Source organism: Megascapheus bottae, chromosome 3, assembly GCF_031878675.1.
Source record: "Megascapheus bottae isolate mThoBot1 chromosome 3, mThoBot2.hap1, whole genome shotgun sequence".
Taxonomy (NCBI): domain Eukaryota; kingdom Metazoa; phylum Chordata; class Mammalia; order Rodentia; family Geomyidae; genus Megascapheus; species Megascapheus bottae.
In genome coordinates this window covers 11,110,137-11,122,943 of record NC_143511.1, presented here as the reverse complement: position 1 = coordinate 11,122,943, position 12,807 = coordinate 11,110,137, and the positions used below count along the sequence as shown (strand labels likewise).

Genomic DNA, 12,807 nt, shown 5'->3' with positions numbered 1-12,807 from the left:
ATTTTCCATCTTTTTCTCTGTAGGTCCACTCTGATGTGTAATGTCTCCTTGTAAGGTTTTTAACTTACTAGGATTTGTGACTTCCCTGTGTTTGGTTTAGCTAGCCTCAATTCTGCTTTTTATTTTTCAAGGCACATACACCACTATTTTTAAGACATATTAAGTACATTTCTTTCATAGTGTAAGTCAGAGATTATGCCTCTCTCTTTATCTCTTTCTCGGTCTCATTGTTCTTATAACTTCTCTAAGAATTCTGAGTCTAGCTGCCATTCACATTATTTCAGAAACTGTTTGCTTGCAATCTACTTCCTCCTCACTGCCCATCTAAACCACTGTAAATTAAGCTCTCCTTTGAGTTCCCTTAGACCCCACAAACAACATAAACTTGGGGCACAAACCTGCATGAGTCATCAGTTTTTAAGAAAATGTCCCTTCCGTGCAACTCTGAAGTGAAAATGGGAAATTTCCCTTGCATTTGTTTCTCATTAATTCTTAGAGTGAGGATATGTTACCAGAGCTAGGGAGAAGTCTGACACTGGGCTCTACACAAGGTGGTTCTTTGACTTGATCTTCTATGTCCTGTTTCCCACCCAACTGGAAGAACAAAAACAGCTTGGCCAAGACATTCAGGACAAACATTAAATTTGAAGCTCACATATTGCCAAGAGTTTCCATTTTCTTTCTATGTTGTGTCTCTATGGTTCTTACTCTTGACAGCTGCTATTTGATTTTTCTTAAATATACCATTTTCAGCTATTTTAGTGCTTTTTTCCCCCATTTGGGAGTGTCATTCAAGCTAATTACTCTTCCATCGCAACGTACTACTAAACCTTTTGTATGTATTTCAGATTCTTTAGTTCATGATCCTAATTCTTTTTCTGGAACACACACCTGTGCCCCAAATTGCTCCCCATATGTCTTGGCTGTATGACTGGTTAAATCCCAGCTATTATGCTATAATTTATACTTGTTTCATTTGACTGCCTTTCCCTAAGTTCACTGTCATCAATATTAGAAAAAGCACTATTTATAAGGAACTCGGAAGACATTTGAACAATTTCCTCCATTTGACCAAATCCTAATTGGATTCTTGTGTCATCTACCCTGGTAGATGCAAGAGGACAAGCTCTCTGTAGGTTCCATCTGACTTCCTTTGAAGAAATATTGTCATGAATTGAGACTACCCTTACCTCCTATAATCTTACAGTTTACACCACAAATCTTTTTTCTTGTACACCACTCACTCAAGAAATTAGCCCTGAAGGTCAATGGATTATCATTAGAAACAGTTAAAATTGAGTATCTAGAACACTTAACTGATGACAGAATCTGGATAAAGAGGCAGTAAAACACTGCTGGATATGTCTCTATTTTCAGTGGGAAACAATACATATTTGTTATGATTGTTTTAACAATGGAATAAGTACAGAAGGAAGTACAGAAATACAGAGGGCTATGGTCTCAAGTTAACATCACATTCTTCCTACCCATTATCAGAAAGAAATAGGGGGAACAGACTCTTTTGTGCCTTGTAGCATACTTATAGGAAAAATGGCTATGAGTACAATAAAATGTGAGAAATTGCTTCGTGCACTGAATAATAAAAATACTATCTCCAGTTCTCTACTGAGAATGTATACTGAAGCTTAGAAAAATATGTATCTTGAGTCAAATAAATTATTAGGAAACCTCTACAAATCTCTACTTTACTCTCGAAGGGTTAAGGCCAAAGAAAAGTTAGAAGAATTCTAAAGAAAAGCCAAATCGCCCATTCTCCCAGAAGGCACATACTTAATTTACTGATTGAAAGCAAAATTGTCCTTCTTGTAGAGCATGCTAAGGAAGAGAATGAGATTTGATTGCTTCTGTTCAGAGGAAATGTGTGTCTTCAGCCAGGGCCCATGGTTGACTTCACAGGGGTTCACCATTTCAAAAAATGAGATGAATATGAGTGTGTGCGCATTTTCATGTGGAGAAAACCCATAGGCTGCATTGACTTTTCAAAAAATCTTTCAGCCTCCCCCTGAAAGTAGATGAGCAATTGATAGGGAGGCTACGAATGGTTTTTAAAGTGCCCCTTTTTTTCTAACTGGAAGAAAAATGAAAATGATACTAACATAACTTGGGAGACATAGGACTTCTGCATCTGTCAAACTAAGAGTCTGATGGATTGGACTTGTTCTTCTCTATCCTATTTCCTACACACTATAACAACAGAAACTAAAGATTTTTTGCTCCTTTCTTACTCCCACTCAGTCTAGGAGGCTGAGATTTGAGGATCACAGTTTCAAGCCATCTTGGGCAGGAAAGTCTGTGAAACCTCAGCTCCAGTAAAGCACCACAAAAGCCAGAAGTTGGATGGTGGCCTCAAGTGGTAGAGCACTAGCCTTGAGCAAAAATGATCAGTGACAGTGTCCAGACCCTGAGTTCAAACCACACGACCAGCAGAAAGAAAGAGAACAAGAAAGCAAAAGAATTTGTAAAATAGTCTAATATGCAGCTGTAAGTAAATGACTAAGTTAATGAGATGACATCATTCTATGTATAAATGTAGGTAACTGAGTAAAGAAAAAAAGAAAAAAGAAAGATGATACAAAATAAGATACACTTATAGTAGAGGTATGTAATAGCATAAAAAATGCTTAGGTATGGCCAGGTGTGATTGGCTCATAACTGTAATCGCAGCCACCCACAAGGTTCAGATCAGAAAACTATGACTCAAAACCAGCAGGAAGTCCACAAGATTCTTATATCCTATTAGCTACCAAAACATAAAAATAAAAATAAAGTGTGATGCACATACAGCTGCTTTGCCAATTGGTAAACAGAAAGAACCTTTTTTTTTCTCCTTTCCTGACAGGATTCCCCCTTCCTCTTCTACATTGTCCTAACACATCTGCACTTTCCCCCACAATCAGCGTCTTGGAGGTGGGAGGTGACTGCTCCTCTCCATAGCAGGAAGGCATCCTATGGGTTCTGGTCCCAATTACATGTCAGAACAGAGTTTGGAGAGTTGTAAATGAGCATCACGACCCCATTTCTGAGTGAAGAGATGGGAAGAGATTTTCCTTAGTGAGTTCTGAAAGGGTTTATGCAATTCAAAGAAGACCTGGAGGGGTCCATACCTTCCTGACTGGATATTTGTGTCCCAGGCAAACTCTACCTTAGAGCAGACACATCACACTGAGAGCACTGGGTGGGGGTTGAGGGAGGCTGAGAATTTGCTGACTCTCCTCTTCCTGCCTGACACCTCATTGGATTCTCTTTGGTGATAATGATTCTGGGGTTTGCTAAGCAGGCATTCTACCACTTGTACCATTCCCCAGACCTTCAAAGTATAGCCAAGCTTATCTTTACATGGTGACCATTTTGCCTTACCAGGACCAGTCCAAAAGCCCTGAAACTACCTCTGTGATAATACATTCTCAGACCATTCAAGAAAGCTTGGTTTAGGTTTCTCTGACAGTCTAATTAAAAAAAAACAAAACAGAATAATGAGTCCAATATGACATGTAATGCAGTATAGCACAAAGTTCCATTGTATTTTAAATTTTTAAAAGTTGATATTTCAACAAGAGCAATATTTGAATGGCAATTGTGTGGGGGTGCCTTCTATCATCTGAACTTTTAAGCATCTTAGAAGCATTTTATTGAACATAGATTGAATCACGGCAGGAATCTCATGTTAAGTCAGGCAGAGCAGCAAAGAGGATAAATTTTTATGACAAGAAATGTTCAGAATGGCAATTAAAACACTAAGGATCTCATTTTTCTAAATATACATCTTGACGAAGTGGATATTACCCTCATACACAAACACATTTTTGTCTAATTTTAAGACTTCAGTAAAATTTCAGAACCACCCCATATCAGGGAGAAATGTTATTAAATATTTAAATGGATCTCTAAACTTATATAGGGCTATGCAATCACACTGTTAGTCATTTCTTTTTATTCCTTAGAAAGACCAAAATCTATCAAACATCTGTGTGATACTAGCATTATTCCATCTCTGGAGAAATAATAAAGTTTATTCCCCTTTAAAAAAATCTATGGTGTCAGTAATCTAAAGTTAATGATAGTAGAGAAATTTCATAGACAAGACTGGCTTGGAAAACATGGAGAAAATAGAAGCAGGATTCAATAAAGTTGTGATGAAAGAATTACTCCCAGACAAGTCAACAGAATTTGGGGAGTGTCTGCTGCATTCATAGCATATCAGAGTACACAGATCAAGGTGAACCAAAGTTCCAGGGAGATATGAAAGGAAGGGAGGGTGGTAGGACACCCTCAAAGCTTGGTTCTGCTTACCTTTCTGGGGCAGAAGATGACACGATAGTTCTGCTCAGAGACATACCCTGTCTCCCTATTTGTTTCAGAAAACCTCACTGACTGCTGCTGAGTCTCCCTTTTGATGTAAGCTATAGAAAACTGCAGAGAGATCATCCTTATTTATCCAAGTGTGATCCGTGACACAGGAAGAGTCAACAATATAGTTATAATACTCTTTGTGAACATATGTGAACATATGTAAACATGGAACTAGGAAATGGGAAAGGAGGAGTCCTGTTGGGATAAATGAGAGGGAGAATGATCGAAGAAGTGACACTGATAGAGATGCATTGTAATAAGAAACTGATGCAATGAACTGAAACTCCTTTGTCCATTTACTTAATAATAATAAGCCAGGAGGAGGTTGTCCATGCCAATAACTACTCCTGTTCAGGAGGCTGAGTTCTGAGGTATAGATTCGAAACCAGCCCATGTAGAAAAGCTCTTGAATCTCTTCTCTCCAGTTGACCAGCAAAAATTCTGAAAGTAAACTGTGGCCCAAGTAGTAGAGCACCAGCACTGAGCAAAAGAGGTAAGTAAAAGAGCATGAGGCCATGAGTTCCAATCTCAGGATCAGCACACATACACACACATCATCATAATCATCATCATCATCATCTTCATCATCATCATCATCATCACCATCTTCTTCCTATAGGTGTGAACTAGGCCCTGATGCCTCACACCTATATTCCCAGCTACTGAGCAGGGTAACGTTTGTAGATCTTGTTTCAAAGCCAACCTGGGCGGGAAAGTCCATGAGACTCATCTCTAATTAAACACCAAAAAGCTGAGTGTGGAATTGTAGCTCAAGTAGTAGAATGCTAACATTGAGCCCAAAACCTTAGGACAACATCCAGGCTCTGAGTTTAAGCCCCAGGATTGGCACAGTCCATGAGCTAACCACAGCAGAAACATCTTGAAACTTGTTAAAAATGCAGAGTCTCTGGTCCCACCCAGGCCCAGCATATCAGAATCAGCATTTTCAAAAGATCTCCCTGTGATGTCCAGAGAATCCCACCTTCGGATATTAGACCTTGACTCAGTGTATCACTGATTAGATAGATCTGGGGTCCAGTCCTGGCTATATAACTTAGGCAGGGCATGTAATGTCTTTGTGTGTAATCTAAACGAGATACAACTACTTCCAAGAGTTTTCCAGAACAGTCCATGAGTGGAATTCATGTGACTCACACAAGTGAGTACACTTCATCTTTCCAACCCCAAAGCTAAAGCTCATTCTATAACCTTTGCAAGCCAGCACAGGCATGCCTCTACCTAGCCTCCCCTTGGGAAGGGACATTCGCCTACACATCTGTCCGACTCATTCCTGATGCGTCACCCTGAACTAGTAAGTAAGCCCTTTTCAGCCCACTGTCTTCTTCACCAAGCTTGTCTTCTCCTCCTTACCCCCAAGAGATCCTGCCAAGACAATACACCAGGGCTCAACCACCCAGTCATTAAATAAACACTTCTATGGCTTTATTTGTGCAAATGACACACGTGGCTTCTGCTCACAGTCCAGTCAGTATGCTGCCTGCCGCTCTACTGTGGATTTTCCAAGACAGAGGTGGCAAAGTTCTGACCACACAGCATCTCCTTCAACTCAGCAAGTGTCTTTGTTAAATATACTGTTTTATTTTCTTTAATTAGTTGAACAAAGGCATTGCCATTCAACGGGGCATTTATGAATGCAGTGCAACTTGATCGATGTGGTCCTTTTTCACATTCTCACCACCCCTCCCTCAACCCCTTCCTCACTTTTCCTAATTTCAAGGCTATATATTGAGGTTTTTTTCCCATTTAACAAAGCATTTTATGTATTCAATGCATTTTGACCCATGTCAGCCCCTTGGCACCTTCACTGTTCTCCTTATTTTTCTCAGTTCTCTGACTTATGCAATGCATTCTTGCCTGCATCCTACTCAGTGCTCACATTCACTCTTATACTCCTCTCCTCTTGCTGCTGCACCTTCCCCCAACAAGTTCTCATCTTCTAATACTCATTTTGTTAGGCTTCGACTTAGGCTTCCTAAAGAATTATTCTTGTGTTCTCCATAGAATCTATTATATTTCTGATAATTCATGTATAACTGCTTAAGTGCCACCTAGTATATTTACTTCTAGATTTATAGCCATGTGCTAGTTTCTCTCATGAGAGAAACCATGCCACCTGTGCTTCCCTGGGTCTGGATTACTTCACTTAACAGAATCCTTGACAGGCTTTTCCATTTCTTTACCAATGGTTCAATGCCATTCTCTCTGAAGGATGATTACAAGGCCACTGTCAGGACAGCAGGTTTTCCTGAATGGATCTGGTCGTTCAGCTAACCTTATTTCCTCAAGACCAATGCCTGGGTTTGGTAGGATGGATGTCATCCAGGTCATCTGCTCATTTCTGGAAAATCCTCCCTTAGTTTTTTTTCTGCTTACCAAAAGACTATTGTCCTAGCCAGAGGAGTCCAAGTAGCATTCCTCAAACATATACATTTTCAGTGAATCTTTTATTCTGCTTTATTGAATTGAGTTTCTCTTTTATTCTATTCTATTTGATCATGAGCACTAGGTGGGTCATCCCTTTTTCAATAAATGCAGGAACCCACCTCTGTCCCCAGTATTTACTGGCAACAGCCCATGAAATTCCTCTGGCTGGCTGGTTAGTGGTGGATTATGGGTAGAACTGGATCGAGGTTTCTATATATTCTCCTCATCCCTTTTCTGACCTTTCTTTCTTGTCTCTTACTCTTGTGTTCTTTCATTATTGTTACTTCCTCTCTCTCTTTCCCTCTCCCTCTCCCTCTTCCTCTCCCTCTTTCTTCACTTCCTGCCTCCATCTCCTGTAGAATTCCTCCTTCTACCACCCTGACAAGCACTAAATACTTATGGCTCCATCTCACCCATCACAGCTCATACCAACATTCCAATGAACTCTTAGCATCCAAGGTAGGTCAAAGCAATCCCCTCCGCAAAGGGGATTAGCAATTGCTAACCTTGTCCTAACTTTTTCAGCTGTGATATTCCTGAAAAATGCTCTAAGTTGCATCTGAAATGTAAACTGCTGCAGGTCTAGACCTGGGGTTTACAAAGCACAAAAATAACTCCAGGGACAGGCTAAAAATAGTTTCACCTGGCATTTGGAGGCAGGGCAGAGCTACAGTCCCTGAAATTCAAGAGCTGGGATCACAGTCCACATAAGATGTCCAGGGAATAAAACTCTGTATTCACGGGCTATGAAGTGGTCCTTCCTGCCACCCTCTGGCTCCAACGGAGCAATATGGCAATTAACCCAGCAACTGTGTAAGGAAACGCCTTACACTAAAATCCAAAATCCACAAGGAACTGCTAGTCCCTTACAATATACCCATACTGATTCACTTCACAAGTGTTAGGAATTCAGGACCCTCTGCACCCACAGAACTAAAAATAAACTGAAGGCCATAGTGCATTGCTTCACCCAAGCTGGAGTTAGAGTAGATCAATTCCTTATGAGCTAAGTTAATGTTTCATACTATAGTGGGTTCCTAATACTGAGTACCAAGCCTAGTTAGTGCTTATGGGAGAGGAAGGGAAGGGAAGGAAAGAGCAAAGGAAAGATGAAAAGCAGGAAGAGAAGGGAGGGAATGGGAAGAGAAGAGGGAAAAAAGAAGGAATTCTTCAAAATTATTCATACACCTCCATACAAAATAAAGCTCAAAAATTTTAATATGTAAAAAACTGTGACCTAAGTACATCTCTCCATAACACAAAGCCAATGCTTTTCATTCTGTCATTAAAATTTTAAAAGCAAATTGGGTCCTTCAATTTGCAGCCCCAGGCAGATATTCAAATAGAAAAAAAAATAAATATAATGCAGCAATTCCTTCGCAGCACTCATTTGCTTGCTTGTTACAAACCATTCTAATTATTTTGTTTGCAATACCTATTTGTTTTCTCAGGGGAGTATTTAATTCAGCTTCTATTTGTGTACAACTGTCCCTATCACTAAGAAAATAAGGCCTTCCGTTCCATATTAACACTTCTTGGTTTTGCATCCCCCAAAGAACTAAAAGAAAATTATACATTTTAATTGCATTTATAATTTAAAATATTGAAATATCATTCCCACAATTTTTTTTCACAAGATGAACCAAACATAGAGCCCTAATACAGTGTGGTCCTGAAGTTTACAGCTCCAGATTTAACACATTAAAATTCCTACATCTGAACAAGATACAGTTGTGTTGGGAAAAATATAAAGATCTGAAAATGTAAATTCGGAAGGATATATGATGGTGGCCAAGAGCATGAGTTGCTATCTTAACCAAAACATCCAATAAAAGGAGAATGAAGTCAACCTGAGCTTGTTGTTTAAAGAGTAGGTTTTAGAGCCAGGAATATGACCTAGTGGTGGAGTCTTACCTAGCATGCACAAAGCTCTAGGTTTGATTCTTTGTTACCACATACTCAGAAAATGCTGGAAGTACTGCTGTGGTTCAAGTAGTAGAGGGCTAGCCTTGAGAAAACTCAAGGACAGTGCCCAAGCAATGAGTTGAAGCCTCAGGATTGATGACAAAATAAGGGTAGGTTTTTACAGGCCTGAGGACCAATGGATTAGGATTGAAGACCCAGAAATGAACTCACAGATCTATCGCCACCCAATATTTGCTAAGAGAGTCAAAAACACAGGATGGAAGAAACTCAACCTCTTCAACCAATAGTACTGGCAGAATTGGCTATACATGTGTAGAAAACTAATGTTAGATCCTTCAGTATCACCCTGCACCAGAATCAAATCCAAATGGATCAAAACCTCATTGAAAGATCAGGTACCCTGAAAATATTACAGAAAGGGATAGCGGAAAAAATCTAGGGTTCCTGGGCAGAGTCAAAACTTTCTAAGAGCCAGAAACACAATAAATCAAAGAAAGCATGGATAAATGGACTGCATTAAACTGCAGAGTTTCTGCATGTCAGCACATAGCTATCAAGATAAATACAAAGCCTACAGATTTGAAGACCCTTTCTAACTATATAATACTAAAATACACTGACAGCTCAAAAAATTAATTCCCTACAAATTCTCAAAGAAACAACCCCATTAATAAGTGCACTAAAATCTTAAAGAGAGACTTATCTGAAGAAGAAATATGAATGGCCAATAGACACATGAAGAAATGTTCAACATCTCTGGATCTAAAAGAAATGCAAATCAAAACAACTTTGAGGTTCCACCCCTCTGCCCTTAGAATGGCCATTCTCAAGATATCTATTAATAACAGATACTGGCAGACATGTAAACAAAAGGGAATGCTATCACACTATTGATGGGAATATAAACTTGTTCAATCACTCTGGTAAGCAGTATAAAGGTTCCTCAGAAGACTAAACATGGAACTTCCCTATGATATAGCAATCACATTCATGGGCATTTACCCAAATGACAACCATGTTCATTGCAGTATTATTTACCAAAGCTAAGATATTAAATCAACCCAGATATCCCTCAGTGGATGAATAGATCAAGAAAATGTAGCATATATACAAAATGGAGTACTATACTTCCTTAAGAAAGTATGGCATGTGCTGGTGGATCATGCCTATAATCCTAGCTACGCAGGAGGCTGAGGTCTGAGGATCATGGTTCAAAGCCAGCCTGGGTACAAATAGTCAAGGAGACTCCTATCTCCCTCTAATTTACCACCAGAAAATGGGAAGTGGTGCTGTGGCTAAATGTGATAGAAAACTAGCCTTGAGCTGAAGAGCTAAGGGACAGCACCCAGGCCCAGAGTTTAAGCCCCATCAACAACAACAACAACAAAAACCACAAAAACAAAAACAGGAAGGAAGGAAGGAAGGAAGGAAGGAAGGAAGGAAGGAAGGAAGGAAGGAAGGAAAGAAAAAAGAAAGGAAGACATGAGAGAAAGAAATTACTCTGTACATAAGGAAGGAAATGGAAAGACGGGAAAAAATGTATTAAGTGAAGCAAGCCATATACAAAGAAACATAAGCTACGTAGTTTCCCTCATTTGTAGTAACTAAAATATGTCTAGGATAGTCTTAGCAAAAAATCACAGTAGTTCAATAGCTATTGTATATGACCACATAAAATTATGCTTATTGAAATGAACTCAAAGAAACTGAAACAAAAGGTTTCTGTTAGTGTAGTTCTTTCTTTCTTTTTCTCTTTTGGTTTATTCCACATTGTCACTTATTTTTAGTTCTGTACCCTTTATCTTTTGATTTAGAGAAGGGAAAGAGCAACAGAAATGATAGGACAAAGGGTCAACCAATGAAGCAATGATGCACACCAGACATTATGTTGGAAATGAACTTTACAACTTGTGGGAGAGGGGATTCAGATGGGGCGGGGAGTGGGAGGAAATGAAGGAGGGGATTACCCTCTTCAAAAAGAAATGCACTCATTACCTTACTTTTATAACTGTAACCCCTCTGTACCTCACATTTACAATACTTTTTTTTAAAGAATAGGTTTTAGCACAGAAAGGGGAACCCATGAGGTTCCATAAGTTGAACAGAGAGTCCTTAAAACAACTCTGTCCAATAAAGCAAAAGCTGGAAGCCATTACCAAGAAGAAAACACACACACACACACTTTTAACACAAAATTTCCTTGAGCCCATGTGGACCGAAACCGAACACAAGGGGAGGCGGCAGAGGGGCCCGGTGCAGCACGAGTGGCCGCGGAAGGGTGGATCTCCCCACCCCCCAGGCAAAACAAAGGAAAACTTTACACAGGTTGCGGTTTTCTATCCAACCCAGGGGCCGCCCGGAGCTCCCCCCCACCCCCGCTCGTCCCCGCGCCCAGGTCCTCCCAGCCCGGCTCAGCGGCCCCCTGATCGGGCTCGGGGATCCGAATGAAGGTTCAACGCCCCCCCCCCACTCACACACACACATTTCCCACCCAACCTCCCTCCCCCACCAACACGCTCACCTCGTCGGGGGCGGGGTGGGCACACGAAGCCCGGGAGGACGCGGGCAGGGACCGGGAAGCCCGGGGTGGGGCGGGGACCGCGGCCGCGGCGAGCAGGTAGAGGTAGCGCGGGCAGAAGACACGCGCCCGCCTGGCCGGGGGAGGGGAGAAGTTTCTCCCCAACTTCCCGACTCCGGGCCGGTGGAGAGCGGAGATCGTGGAGTCGCTTCCTGGAGCAGGGCGCACGGGCCCAGCGCCTCCGGGAGCGGGGTCGGCAGTCCCCGCGCGTGGGGCCGCGCCGGGGTCCTTACCTGCCCTCTGGCCGCGCTGGCACGGGTGGCTGTGGCCTCGGCTCTGACCCGACGGAGAAGGGGCAGCGGGCGGAGCAGACGCCCGCCGAGGCCCTCCTGCTCTCCCTCCTCCACCCGGACCACCTCCTAGGCGTGGGGGCGCGAGGCGCAGGGCGGCAGGCTGCAGCCAGGACTGCGGAGCCTGCCAAGACGCCTGACTTCAGGAGGAGGGAATTCCCGGGCTCCGCCACCCCGCGACTCCCAAACCACGCCCCTTGCCCGGGCCACGCCCCTTGCGCCTTCCGCGGGGGCGGGGGCGGGGCGGGGGCGGGGCGGGCGGGGGCTGAGGCTACTTGGGCCTGGTGCCTGCTCACAGGGACTAGTGTGGCAAAAAAAACTGAAAGCGAGGGGCCAGGAGTTTGGCCTAGTGGTTAAGGTGCTTGCCTAGCATGCATGAGGTCCCGGGTTCGATTCCTCGGTACCACATACATAGAAAAAAAAAAAAAAGCCGGAAGTGGTGCCGAGGCTCAAGTGGTAAAAGTCCAAGGACAGTGCTCAGGCACTGAGCCCAGGACTGGCAAAAAAAATAAAAATAAAATAAAGTGTACATAGTTGACTCATTGGTTTGTGCATCAATGTTTATAATAATAAATATTAATAGAACTGAAATCCAAGGAGTGTAAATATTAGTAGAATTTCAAAGACCTTGTATGCTCTTTATTTCTAAAGGGAAATGAATTAATACTATAAAAATGTTATGGTAAATACTTGACCTGTGGAAATGATTTTTCTTAATATAGTTGAGGTAATGTATATATAGAGGGGTTACAGTTACATTCATCAGGTAGTAGGTACATTCTTTTTTTTTTTTTTTTGCCAGTCCTGGGCCTTGAGCTCAGGGCCTGAGCACTGTCCTTGGACTTTCTCAAGGCTAAAGCTCTACCACTTGAGCCTCAGCCCCATTTATGTTTTTTTCTGTTTATGTGGTACTGAGGGATTGAACCCGGGTCTTTGTGCATGCTAGGCAAGCACTCTACCAGTAAGCCAAACTCCCAACCCAAGGTGCATTCTTGAACATTGTTACCCCTTCCCATGTTTTTCTCCCACTTTTTCCCCTTGGAAAGAGTTTTTGTTTTTGTCAGTCATGGGGCTTGAACTCAAGACCTGGGTGCTGTTCCTGACTTTTTTGCTCAATGCTAGTGCTCTATCACTTTGAGTCACAGCTCCACTTTCATTTTTTGAGTGGTTAATTGAAGATAAGCATCTCACAGATTT

The 12,807-nt window shown here is 41.9% G+C and overlaps 1 protein-coding gene across 1 annotated transcript in view; it reads right to left on the bottom strand.

Annotated features, from left to right (window-relative positions):
- Window positions 1–11,689, bottom strand: part of LOC150064941 (glutamate receptor ionotropic, delta-1-like) — a 142,343-nt gene extending 130,654 nt beyond the window's left edge. The window contains exon 1 of the mRNA XM_090329286.1: window positions 11,554–11,689. The gene's annotated coding sequence lies outside the window, so the exon portion shown is untranslated. The remainder of the gene's footprint in view (window positions 1–11,553) is intronic.
- Window positions 11,690–12,807: the final 1,118 nt, after the last annotated feature.